Here is a 14,141-nt window from a genome sequence, read left to right as displayed (position 1 = left end):
AAATGATGAGATCGCTATTCATCCTCCCTCTGGAAGGAGAGACGGATTTGGGTCCTTAGCCTCCAAAAGGTAGTACTTACAATGACCATCAGCTCCCTACGGGAGGTCGATTAACAACAGAACAAAGGTCAGACCTACTGGAATTATGTGACCAGTTCCCCAATGTTTTTTTCTGAGCTGCCAGGTCAGAATGATTTAGTGTCCCATAGGACTGAGATGGAACCTGTTGTAAAATTACGGTCCCATCCAAATAGATTGCCAGAGGGCCGAAAAGACCTTTTAGAGAGGAGATAATAGACATGTTGGAATTGGGCGTGATCAAGGAGTCCAACAGTAAATGGTACACCTATAGTGTTGGTCCAAAAACCAGATGGGAAGGTGAGGTTTTGCATGGACCTCCGAAAGGTAAATGCCGTATCCAGATTCGATACATACCCAGTGCCAAGGGTGGATGAATTGCTTGACACCCTTGGAAAAGCAGAGTATATCTCTACCCTAGAACTCACGAAAGGATATTGGCAGATACCTTTAGCAGAAGAATCCAAATGCAAAACTGCCTTCGCCACCCTTCTCGGTTTATACCAGTTCATCACTATGCTGTTTGGGTTACATGGAGCTCCAGCCATGTTCCAAAGATTAATGGACAAAGTGCTATGACCCCATTGGGCATATGTCGCTGCCTACTTGGATGACATCGTCATCTATAGTAGGCACTGGCTGTCCCATATAAAAAGGTTAAGGGCAGTCCTAAGGTCCTTAAGAGAAGCAGGGCTCACTGCCAATCAAAAAAATAATGTGCCCTGGGAAAAGCCACTACAAAATATTTGGGCTATATTGTTGGGGGAGGGATAGTAAGGCCACAAGCCAGCAAGGTGGCCACCATAAAGGAAGTCCCAACCCCACAGTCAAAGATGCAGGTCCGCTCCCTTTTGGGGTTAGCAGGGTACTACATGCGGTTTATACCAACTTTTTCAGAGATTATAGCACCTCTAACCGATTTAACAAAAAAAGTGTTCCCCGACCCAAGTTAGATGGCCTTGGGAGTGCCAAAGCTCCTTTGATACATCAAAGAAGTGTCTCTCAGAGGTCCCCGCTCTTCGGAGCCCAAATTTTAAAGAGCCCTTCATAATTCAGACGGATGCATCCGAGGTAGGACTGGGAGCAGTTCTGTCCCAACAATTTGAAGGTGTTGAACACACCATATTGTTCATCAGCCAGAAGCTGTTCCCAAGGGAAGTGAGGCAGTTTGTCATTGAGATGGAGTGCCTCGCCATAAAATCGGCAATTGAGGCCTTGAGGCATTATGTTGCAGGGTACACTTCACCTTGGTCACTGACCACACACACTTGAAAATCGTTAAATACCATGAAGGACACAAACTCGAGGTTGACCCAGTGGTACATGGCCCTCCAGCCCTTCTCTTTTAATATATAGCATAGGCCTGGGAAGGAGCATGGAAATGACAATTTTTGTTGTCAAGAGAAGTAGTGGAGGGTCGGGCTTCAGCCATGTGGGGCCCTATCCACACACAAACAGGGGAGGTATGTGAAGTCAGGTACTGATAATTATGCCTGGGAAACCTACACCTGAGTCCTTTATCCAGCACTAAGAAGGTTAACCCAGTAAGAATAATTGGGCAATCAGGAAGCAAGCTGACACAGCTGACAACCATCTTGATAAGGAACCTAATGCTTGGAGAAGGTGGCTGACTTAGACTACAGAGCTGTCCTGTGCAAGCTGCTATCCATAAGGATTTTCTATCCTCTCTAGGGACAGAGAATCCCACACAAAGACACAGTAAGAACTTTGATATTGTTCCATGGCTATTGTGGTGTATGTTTACGGGTTGGGATCTGGGCATAGCCAGCCAGCCCAATAGATAGGGCTTGGAGGATTTAGCAAGTTCTCCCTATGGGGAGTAGGTGTTATTTTAATGAGTTTTGTTTTGCCTTAAAGGGACAGTGTGTCTAAATGTTTGTTTGTGTCGTGGAAAAATAAAACAACTCAACATTTGGTTTACCCTGAAATTGCACGTGTGAACTATTGTCTGACCTTGCCTACAGGCCGTCTTGTCACAGGACCCTATATGGGTAAAACCTGACAATAGCTAACGCATACTCACCAAATGAAGCAAGTTCCAATCTTGACAATTAACACAATTTGTAACTATGTGTCTGGACAATGCGGACACCCAGCTTTACAGCCTCTTAATTAACTCTACACCTATAGCTCAACAAAAATGTTGATATATGACACAATGGGAATGGGACTTGGGCGAGGAGTTGGAGAAGGAGAACTGGGAAGATATCATAGAGGCAGCGGCCAAATGCTCCATCAGTACCACGATAAAAAAAAAATGCTTATAAGGTACTGAGGCGATGGTACCTAAACCCACTAAAATTGTCCAAGTTCATACCGGGTTACACACAGTCTGTTGGAAAGGATGCGGAGTACAGGCCTCATTTATCCAATGTCTTGAGGTCTCAGCCCTATTTGGAGATGTGTACTCATGTATGCGGAGGATACTAAATAGGGATACAGTATATCCGTAGATCCTTGGCAACTTCTCGGAAACAGATCCCTCCAGCACCTGACTCTATCTGAGAATACACTGGTGTCCCACATCTCAACAACCACAAGAAGTGAAATCGTTTTGGTCCGTAAGCAAAATGTTCTGCCCTTTTTTTGTCATATGGAGAAAATGACTAGAGTCCTGAAAAACTCCTGTCCTAAGTTCCAGAAAGTGTGGCTCCTATGGACTCAAAATGTTGTAATTCAGGGATTAAACCAAATACAATTATGATATGAGGGCTTTCTAGACATGTCGCCAACTAAAACCCAGGGGATTTAACAAATATTAATAAAAACTAAAACAATACAAAAATTAGGGAAGGTGGCCTCTTGGGTCAAGTCCTTCTAGGGCCTTTTGGTTTAGGATTTGGTGATACATGAATGTCTAAAATGTCTTAATTAAATTGTCAGTCTGTATTTTGTATTTCCCGGCTTTCAAGATGTTAATGCGACAATACAATGAACCGTACTACCCTCCCCCCTTTTCCCCCACCCCATCTTTTTCTTTTGTACCCTCCCCCCTCCCTTCCTTGAAAAACCAAAATAAACCCTGAGTTAAAAAAAAGTCCCAGGGGTTTAAAAAACCAAAGTGACAAACATTCAATGCAGGAAATGTCCCAATGCAGGATATGCAGGTGATACCAAAGAAACATTGCACATAAAGATGAATGCACACAGATTCATTATCATGCACAAACAGGAACACAAATAGGAGAACATTTCTCACAACCTCGTCACTCCATCTATGACCTTTCTGTATTGATCTTGAAAGAACAATTCAGAAATGCACTAGAAAGAAATACTTGGGAACTGAAATACATACACCCTTTTGATTCCAAAGATAATTGCTTGAGCCTAGATTTGAGTTTTATGACACACTGCAACTAATAACATGCCCTCGTATTAGGTATGTGTATACACATGCTACATTTATACAGTATACTGTACAATCTCCAGTCACATTGCTTCCATGTCCCAGTCTTAGTTTTTGGAATGTATGACACTTTTATTTGTGTATATGTGTGTTTATGTATGTGAATTCACACATACGGTATACAGTATGTTTTTTTCATGTATAGGTGCAGATGTGTGCACATATTTACTTGTATAGGTGTGTACATACTGTGTTTGTGCTTTTGAGTATGTATATATTTATTTTTATTTATATATGTAGCCTAGTCCCCTGGCTATTATCTGTCTTTTGGCCCTAACAGTATGTCCTGTTAGACACAGGCACTGTGGGGGGATAAGCTCTCTCATTGAGGCCTAGCTTGTTGTTGCAGCCTGGATACACTATTGCTGTATCCAGGGGCTGGCCTAACAACAACAAGAGAGTGTAATTCCTGGGGAGGATACTGGCTTGGTAACATGCCCATGATGTGATGCCTGTCAGTATCGGACCTGCTCTGTTATGACACTCGCAGGGACCACTTGGAGGCCCACGGACACCCGCAGGAACCACTCGGGGACCCCCGCTGGCCTCCGGTATCAATCCTGTGTATAAAAAAATGAATTCTGGTTTTATGTGGGGGCACAGGGGGTGGGTGGGTTGTGTATTGGTGGTTAGTACATATTGTAATGTTTATTGGGGGCAGAGGGGGTGAATGAAGCACCAAGTACCCACTTCACTCACCCCCTCTGCCCCAATAAAGCTGCTTTTGTTCCTTAACCCCTTCATTGCCTTAGCGGTTAGCCGCTAAGGTAATGAAGTTGCATGTAAAAGGCATTTTTATTGCACCGGATTGATGCCGGGAGTCTCCGGTGGTGATATTAATGGATATCAGCTCTGAAGACTCCAGGCATCAATCCGATGCCGGAACAATGCGTTTTGTTTCCTAAGTACTGTCTCGCCGCTTCTCGGCAGCTTCTTACCACCTTCCTGCCAACTTTTCCTGGCGGGACGATTTTGAGAGGAAATCTACTGTATATTCTAGTGCCGCGTTTAGACTCGATAAGCTACTAGAATTGCACAAGTTTGAAAACCTGCCGATAAGTGGTTGTCAGCCGTCTGTCCAATAGGAATGCTCCGTCTCCTGCTCCAGTCACGTGGTTCCCTGGCGGCTCACACACAGTGTTTACCTGCTCCGGTGTTGTGGAAGGGATTCCTGCAGCTCTCCCGCAAGCTGAAGACACCTCCGATGCTGCCACCGCAACAGGACCTTTGCTGCTGGTCCTAGATGTCTTCCGAAAGGTAAGTAATAAGATTATTTCCAGCTGCCCTTACATTACCGGACTCCGGGTATTACTCGGCGCCGCGCCCACTTCTCAGTTGCCGGGTCCGGATAATGTCCGGTTAGCTTGAAATGTGCCAGGCAACGCCGGGTACCGGGTAATTCTGGGTACTCGGTACACCCCTAAAATTTACCATATGAACATCCTGAATCCTTGGTTAAACCGATGAATGGTTGTTTATTCACCCCATCTATGAGAGCACGGATCTGGGTCCCCAGCTTCCTGTAGGAAAAGAGACAGTAGTATTTCAGATTCTGCTGACTGAACAGTTAGCTCCTGAACAACGATAGGAGCTACTAGATCTTGTGTAGCCAATTTAAGGATGTTTTTTCAGAAAGACCAGGGAAAACCCATATGATTTCCCATAAGATCATAACTGAGCCCAGGTAAAAGTACACTCTAGCTCAGGGGTGAGCAAACTTTTTATGCCGAGCCCCCCTTTTCATCCATGAAATTTCTCGGGCCCCCCCTGCCTGATGTAATCAAAATCACATGACGTCAGACGTCAGCGCACGTGAGCTGGTTCAGCCATTGAGGGCGAACCAGCTTTGTAACGCCCCCGCCACGCGTCTACAAAAAAAGTATTTATAGCACAAATTACATAATTTAAAAATAAATATTATAATATTTGTCTAATAGCGTTCCCATTTCTGCTGTATTATTAATCTCTCTCTTCCCGCCACATTAGAACACCTCAGGACCTCTCTAACCTCTTCCAGTCTCTCCCTGTATTTCTCACTCCAGCTCCAGTCCCTCTCTATTCCTCCCCTCAGTGTCTCCCCTTCCCCCCCCCACTCTCTTTCCCTCCCCCCAGTGTGTGTCTCTTTCTCCCTCCCCCCAGTGTCTCTCACTCTCTCCCCTCTTCCAGTCTCACACTCCTCTTCCAGTCTCTCCAACTCCCTGTATTTCTCACTCCCCCTCCAGTCCCTCTCTATCTCTCCCCTCAGTGTCTCCCCCCACTCTCTTTCCCTCCCCCTGTGTGTCTCTCTCTCTTTCTCCCTCCCCCTAGTGTCTCCCTCCCTCCATTGTCTCTCACTCTCCTTCCAGCCATTGCCTCTCCCTCCCCCCAGTGTCTCTCTTGCACTCTACAACCAGCTATTGTTTCTCCCTCCACCCGGTGTCTCTCTCACACTCTCCCTCCAGCCATTGTGTGTCTCTCTCCCTCCTGCCAGTGTCTCCCTCCCTCCCACCAATGTCTCTCTCATCCCCATCCCCATGTAGCTCTTTCACCCCCCCCTCCCCATGTCACACTCACTCTCACCCCCCTCCCCATCTCACACTCTCACCCCCCTCATGTCACTCACACCCTCCCCATGCCTCAGTCTCACACTCACTCCCCCATGTCCCAGTCTCACACTCACTCCCCCATGTCCCAGTCTCACTCTCCCACCCCCCCATGTCCCAGTCTCACTCCCCACACATGTCCCAGTCTCACTCCCCCCATGTCCCAGTCTCACTCCCCCCCCATGTCCCAGTCTCACTCCCCCCACATGTCCCAGTCCCCCCCCCCATGTCCCAGTCTCACTCCCCCCCATGTCCCAGTCTCACTCCCCCCCCATGTGCCAGTCTCACTCCCCCCCATGTGCCAGTCTCACTCCCCCATGTGCCAGTCTCACTCCCCCATGTCCCAGTCTCACTCCCCCCCATGTCCCAGTCTCACCCCCCCATGTCCCAGTCTCACTCCCCCATGTCCCAGTCCCACTCCCCCATGTCCCAGTCTCACTCCCCCATGTCCCAGTCTCACTCCCCCATGTCCCAGTCCCACTCCCCCATGTCCCAGTCTCACTCACCCCATGTGCCAGTCTCACTCACTCATGTCCCAGTCTCACTCCCCCATGTGCCAGTCTCACTCCCCCATGTGCCAGTCTCACTCCCCCATGTCCCAGTCTCACTCCCCCATGTCCCAGTCTCACTCCCCCATGTCCCAGTCTCACTCCCCCCCCCCATGTCCCAGTCTCACTCCCCACCATGTCCCAGTCTCACCCCCCCCATGTCCCAGTCTCACTCCCCCATTTCCCAGTCTCACTCCCCCCCCATGTCCCAGTCTCACTCCCCCCCCATGTCCCAGTCTCACTCCCCCCCCCGTCCCAGTCTCACTCCCCCCCCCCATGTCCCAGTCTCACTCCCCCCCATGTCCCAGTCTCACTCCCCCCCCATGTGCCAGTCTCACTCCCCCCCCCATGTGCCAGTCTCACTCCCCCCCATGTCCCAGTCTCACTCCCCTCCATGTCCCAGTCTCACTCCCCCCCATGTCCCAGTCTCACCCCCCATGTCCCAGTCTCACTCCCCCATGTCCCAGTCTCACTCACCCCATGTGCCAGTCTCACTCACCCATGTCCCAGTCTCACTCCCCCATGTCCCAGTCTCACTTCCCCCCATGTCCCAGTCTCACTCCCCCATGTCCCAGTCTCACTCACCCATGTCCCAGTCTCACTCCCCCCCATGTCCCAGTCTCACTCCCCCCCATGTCCCAGTCTCACTCCCCCCCATGTCCCAGTCTCACTCCCCCATGTGCCAGTCTCACTCCCCCATGTCCCAGTCTCACTCCCCCATGTCCCAGTCTCACTCCCCCATGTGCCAGTCTCACTCACCCATGTCCCAGTCTCACTCACCCATGTCCCAGTCTCACTCCCCCCCATGTCCCAGTCTCACTCCCCCATGTCCCAGTCTCACTCCCCCATGTGCCAGTCTCACTCCCCCATGTCCCAGTCTCACTCCCCCATGTCCCAGTCTCACTCACCCATGTCCCAGTCTCACTCCCTCATGTCCCAGTCTCACCCCCCATGTCCCAGTTTCACTCCCCCCCATGTCCCAGTCTCACTCCCCCCCATGTCCCAGTTTCACTCCTCCATGTCCCAGTCTCACTCCCCCATGTCCCAGTCTCACTCCCCCATGTCCCAGTCTCACTCCCCCATGTCCCAGTCTCACTCCATGTCCCAGTCTCACTCCCCCATGTCCCAGTCTCACTCCCCCATGTCCCAGTCTCACTCCCCCCCCATGTCCCAGTCTCACACCCCCCCCATGTCCCAGTCTCACACCCCCCCATGTCCCAGTCTCACTCCCCCATGTCCCAGTCTCACTCCCCCCCATGTCCCAGTCTCACTCCCCCATGTGCCAGTCTCACTCCCCCATGTCCCAGTCTCACTCCCCCATGTCCCAGTCTCACCCCCCATGTCCCAGTCTCACCCCCCATGTCCCAGTTTCACTCCCCCCCATGTCCCAGTCTCACTCCCCCCCATGTCCCAGTTTCACTCCTCCATGTCCCAGTCTCACTCCCCCATGTCCCAGTCTCACTCCCCCATGTCCCAGTCTCACTCCCCCATGTCCCAGTCTCACTCCCCCATGTCCCAGTCTCACTCCCCCATGTCCCAGTCTCACTCCCCCATGTCCCAGTCTCACTCCCCCATGTCCCAGTCTCACTCCCCCATGTCCCAGTCTCACTCCCCCATGTCCCAGTCTCACTCCATGTCCCAGTCTCACTCCCCCATGTCCCAGTCTCACTCCCCCATGTCCCAGTCTCACTCCCCCCCCATGTCCCAGTCTCACTCCCCCCCATGTCCCAGTCTCACACCCCCCCATGTCCCAGTCTCACTCCCCCCCATGTCCCAGTCTCACTCCCCCATGTCCCAGTCTCACTCCCCCATGTGCCAGTCTCACTCCCCCCCATGTCCCAGTCTCACTCCCCCATGTCCCAGTCTCACTCCCCCATGTCCCAGTCTCACTCCCCCATGTCCCAGTCTCACTCCCCCATGTCCCAGTCTCACTCCCCCATGTCCCAGTCTCACTCCCCCATGTCCCAGTCTCACTCCCCCATGTCCCAGTCTCACTCCCCCATGTGCCAGTCTCACTCCCCCATGTGCCAGTCTCACTCACCCCCTCTCCCCATGTCACACACGCTGATGCAGGAAGCAACGAGATGCTGCTGTGTACTGTAGCACAGCGCAGCACAGCGCCACCTAATGGCCAAAAGAAAAATTGCAGCTGCAGACGGCTTTTTTCCCTCTGCTCCTGGCAAAATCGCCGCTGCTTCCTGCGCCCCCCCTAAACAATCTTGCGCCCCCCAAGGGGGGCGCACCCCCCAGTTTGCGCACCGCTGCTCTAGCTCATACAGGTTACCTGAGAGAATGAAAGAGTTAGTCCGGAAAGAGGCCTGGAATTGTATTGTATTGTATGTCTTTATTTATGTAGCGCCAAAAGTGTACTCAGCGCTTCACAAAGAATACAGTACAGGGAATTATAATAATACAATAAGTGCAGCAAAAATCAGACAATAGGAAAGTTAATCCCTGCCCCGAAGAGCTTACAATATAAGAGGTTTGTGGGGAAATATACAGAGAGAGCAGGTGAGGGAATAAGTGCTGTATATGGGTGACCATTTCATTTAACACCATTTACAGGGGAAGAGATGGCAGGAAGGTGTGGGTAAGATCAGGTGTGTATGTCTGGGTTCAGGCTTAGGGTAGATCCCTAGCAGCAGGAAGGAGTAGATAGAGGGTGTGAATAGAGAATTTGTGTGGGTGTTTTTTAATTAGGGGTAAAGAAGTTGTTGGGAGAGAGGTGTATAAATAATGGTGCAGTGGGGAGTGGGGAAGTTGGAGAGAACAGAAATGTTCACAAAGGAGTGAGGAAACAGTAAACAGAAAATGCAATAGGGAGGGCATAGTGAGATACATGAGGAGAGACTGGCCAGTTATTGGAGGATAGGAAGAGTACAAATAATCACAGCTTTTAAAAAGTAAAGTTCTCACAGTTATAAAGTTGTTGTGTAGAGTTCGGATCCTCCTCAATCTTCACCTCCAATTTCAACTCCAAGATTAACTCTGCTACACACTTAAATGTTACACTTCCAAGATTAACTCTGCTACACACTTAAATATTACACTTCCAAGATTAACTCTGCTACACACTTAAATGTTACACTTCCAAGATTAACTCTGCTACACACTTAAATGTTACACTTCCAAGATTAACTCTGCTACACACTTAAATGTTACACTTCCAAGATTAACTCTGCTACACACTTAAATGTTACACTTCCAAGATTAACTCTGCTACACACTTAAATGTTACACTTCCAAGATTAACTCTGCTACACACTTAAATGTTACACTTCCAAAATTAACTCTGCTACAGGCTTAAATGTTACACTTCCAAGCTTAACTCTGCTACACGCTTAAATGTTACACTTCCAAGATTAACTCTGCTACACGCTTAAATTTTACACTTCCAAGATTAACTCTGCTACACACTTAAATGTTACACTTCCAAGATTAACTCTGCTACAAACTTAAATGTTACACTTCCAAGATTAACTCTGCTACACACTTAAATGTTACACTTCCAAGATTAACTCTGCTACACACTTAAATGTTACACTTCCAAGATTAACTCTGCTACACACTTAAATGTTACACTTCCAAGATTTACTCTGCTACACACTTAAATGTTACACTTCCAAGATTACTCTGCTACACACTTAAATGTTACACTTCCAAGATTAACTCTGATACACAATTAAATGTTACACTTCCAAGATTAACTCTGCTACACACTTAAATGTTACACTTCCAAGATAACTCTGCTACACGCTTAAATGTTACACTTCCAAGATTAACTCTGCTACACGCTTAAATGTTACACTTCCAAGATTAACTCTGCTACACGCTTAAATGTTACACTTCCAAGATTAACTCTGCTACACGCTTAAATGTTACACTTCCAAGATTAACTCTGCTACACACTTAAATGTTACACTTCCAAGATTAATTCTGCTACACACTTAAATGTTACACTTCCAAGATTAACTCTGCTACACACTTAAATGTTACACTTCCAAGATTAACTCTGCTACACGCTTAAATGTTACACTTCCAAGATTAACTCTGCTACACACTTAAATGTTAAACTTCCAAAATTAACTCTGCTACACGCTTAAATGTTACACTTCCAAGATTAACTCTGCTACACGCTTAAATGTTACACTTCCATGATTAACTCTGCTACACGCTTAAATGTTACTCTTCCAAGATTAACTCTGCTACACGCTTAAATGTTACACTTCCAAGATTAACTCTGCTACACGCTTAAATGTTACACTTCCAAGATTAACTCTGCTACACACTTAAATGTTACACTTCCAAGATTTACTCTGCTACACACTTAAATGTTACACTTCCAAGATTAACTCTGCTACACACTTAAATGTTACACTTCCAAGATTAACTCTGCTACACACTTAAATGTTACACTTTGATGTTACTGAGCCAAAGTATCCTGCCTTAAGTATGCTAAAACACAGCCACAGTGACTAATAATTAAGGGAGGGGTCTGCCTAATCAACAGCCCCACCAAATTGTTAATTAAATTTTAGGATCTTGCAAATTGATAGTAGAATCCAGTTCACACATACCAATATTAATACATTTTAAAATCTGTAGCAATTAATAGTAGAATCCAGTTCACACTTACCAATATTAATACATTTTAAAATCTGTAGCAATTGATAGTATAATCCAGTTCACACATACCAATATTAATACATTTTAAAATCTGTAGCAATTGATAGTAGAATCCAGTTCACACATACCAATATTAATACATTTTAAAATCTGTAGCAATTGATAGTAGAATCCAGTTCACACATACCAATATTAATACATTTTAAAATCTGTAGCAATTAATAGTAGAATCCAGTTCACACCTACCAATATTAATACATTTTAAAATCTGTAGCAATTGATAGTATAATCCAGTTCACACATACCAATATTAATACATTTTAAAATCTGTAGCAATTGATAGTAGAATCCAGTTCACACATACCAATATTAATACATTTTAAAATCTGTAGCAATTGATAGTAGAATCCAGTTCACACATACCAATATTAATACATTTTAAAATCTGTAGCAATTAATAGTAGAATCCAGTTCACACCTACCAATATTAATACATTTTAAAATCTGTAGCAATTGATAGTAGAATCCAGTTCACACATACCAATATTAATACATTTTAAAATCTGTAGCAATTGATAGTAGAATCCAGTTCACACATACCTGTTTGAAGAAATAAGTCAGAGTGTTAGTCCAGATATTCAGAATGCATCCATGATTAAAGATATAGAAAGAAAACATCCAGGGATTATAACTCCAAGATTAACTCTGCTACACACTTAAATGTTACACTTTGATGTTACACAGCCAATTGTTAAAAAAAAAGGCATTATAGCAGAGTCCCATAGTGACTGGTGCAGTCCCATTGTGATAGTGCCCAAGGCAGATGGGAAAATATGGTTCTGTGTGGACTTAAGAAAGGTCAATGTGGTTTCACAGTTTGATACAGTACGTACCCGATGCCCAGAGTGGATGAGTTGCTTGGCTCTTGAAGGGAGGCAGACTACATAACCACTCTGAATCTGATAAAGGGTATTGGCAAATTCCTTTTTGAAGAAAATCCAGATACAAAACCATGTTCTTCACTCCCATGGCTCTATATCATTTTGTAAATAAGCTTTTGAGTTGCACAGAGCCCCAGCGACTTTTCAGAGTGATAATAGCGTGATATACCTAAGCCGCTGTGTCTGTGTGTGTCACTCTGTATGTGTGTCCCTCGCCTAATCCCCAGCACAACCCATTCCCTTCCCTCACTAAAATCAGTCTGCAGGCCATGCAGGCAGTGGGAGTATCACTATTTAGACCTCCGGTTTCAGATTTTGTTGAATCTGACTTCGACTTCAATATAAATCTGATCTCAATTCTATTTTTTTTAATCTGAGCCCCTGGATTGTTTTTAAAGAATCCGGGCGGGCTAAAGTGGATGAAATATGACTTCAGATTTTACTGTGAGGATCGTATTTGGCCTGAAAAGTCATGAAAACCTGTGGATCAAATTCAGACAGGTTCATCCATCTCTAATAACATCGGTTTTTTTTTCTTCATATATACAGTATCTCAGGAAATTCCTGAAAAGGAAATGGATAAATAAAAACATTATTATAACATACAATTGCATTGCAATTCCTTCAACAAATTGTTCACAATAAAGCAAAGTATAAACAAGGTCCCATATTTATCAAGCACTTAAGTGGTGCTCCAAAAACCTTCCAAAAAATTATTCCAGGCTCCTGTAATTTTGTTTCCATATTAGAGGCTTCATTGTACATACAAATATTTAAATATTTTACTGATATACGTTATATGTATCCATACAAATATTTTGATGAGCAGAGATTAATAGAAGTATGGTGGTCCTCCAAACGCTTATTAACATTCAAGTTGGCTGTGAAATGGAAACATTTGAGAATCCTGGCCATAGTTCAAACAGAGTTTGTAGGCATAGTGTCCTTAAGCTAAGGTGTCAAAATGTATCTCCCGCTGATCAATAGATGATAGAATTTTATTTTTGGTTACAGTTTCACTCATCTGGTTTGTTTGTCATCAGTTTTACGAGCCCTTTCTAGTAGCCTCGACTAGTGACAGACTGCTTCTAGAGTGCCCTTTAGAAGCGGATTGGCATGCTTTGCTGTTCTGTAAGCCATTGACGCATGTCCAATCCGTATCTACAAGGCTTTTTTTAGAAGAGGGTTCAATCTGTTTGTCATAAAAGCCTCCAACTCACACTTCCTGACAAACTGCACTTCTTGTAGCTCCGTTATGCAAACCGCTTCCAAAAACGAAAAAAAAAATTCACGCTACATCCAGAGCCTGCAGTATCAAAACCCCATACTTCAGACTGGGAATGGAGTTAGCACCAGCTCAGGTCATTCTGCTTCTAAAGTAAGTATAATCTGTTCGGTATGGCTGTTAAACCATGGGGTTTGTCACTTGTTATAGACGCGGTTTAGAAGATTCGATTTGCAATAGAGAATAGGGATTTTAACTCATTTCACTACTTCTGAACAATGCCAAACCATGCCGTTTCGCACTGACAACATCGGAGTTACAAGAATAGGCTCCACAAACTCTTACATTGTTGCCGTTTTGCATTTTGTTCCTGCAAAGCGATTATGATTTCATGCAAAATTCTATTTATAAATAGACCATTGAGTTTAAAAAAAAAAAAAATAAGATACATGTCTATTTGCAGAATTCTTAGAGATTTGAATATAGTCAAATAGTTGTTTTATTTTGCATTGGCTGTATCAAGATACTGTGTGATGGAAAATGCACAACCTAGCGCTAACACCAACAAGAACACTTGTAGTGAACAATAATGTAATAATACAAAAATACCTTTAGGTGAATAGAAGTCCTGCAGTCGGGTTGACTCCTGGATTGTCCAAAATCCTTCTCAGAACTGAATTGAAGAAAAAGTCCTCCTTGGCGCTGGTCCTCAGT

This window comes from Ascaphus truei, chromosome 2, assembly GCF_040206685.1.
Source record: "Ascaphus truei isolate aAscTru1 chromosome 2, aAscTru1.hap1, whole genome shotgun sequence".
Classification (NCBI taxonomy): Eukaryota; Metazoa; Chordata; class Amphibia; order Anura; family Ascaphidae; genus Ascaphus; species Ascaphus truei.
The sequence above is the reverse complement of the archived record's forward strand: the minus strand, read 5'-3'. Positions refer to the sequence as shown.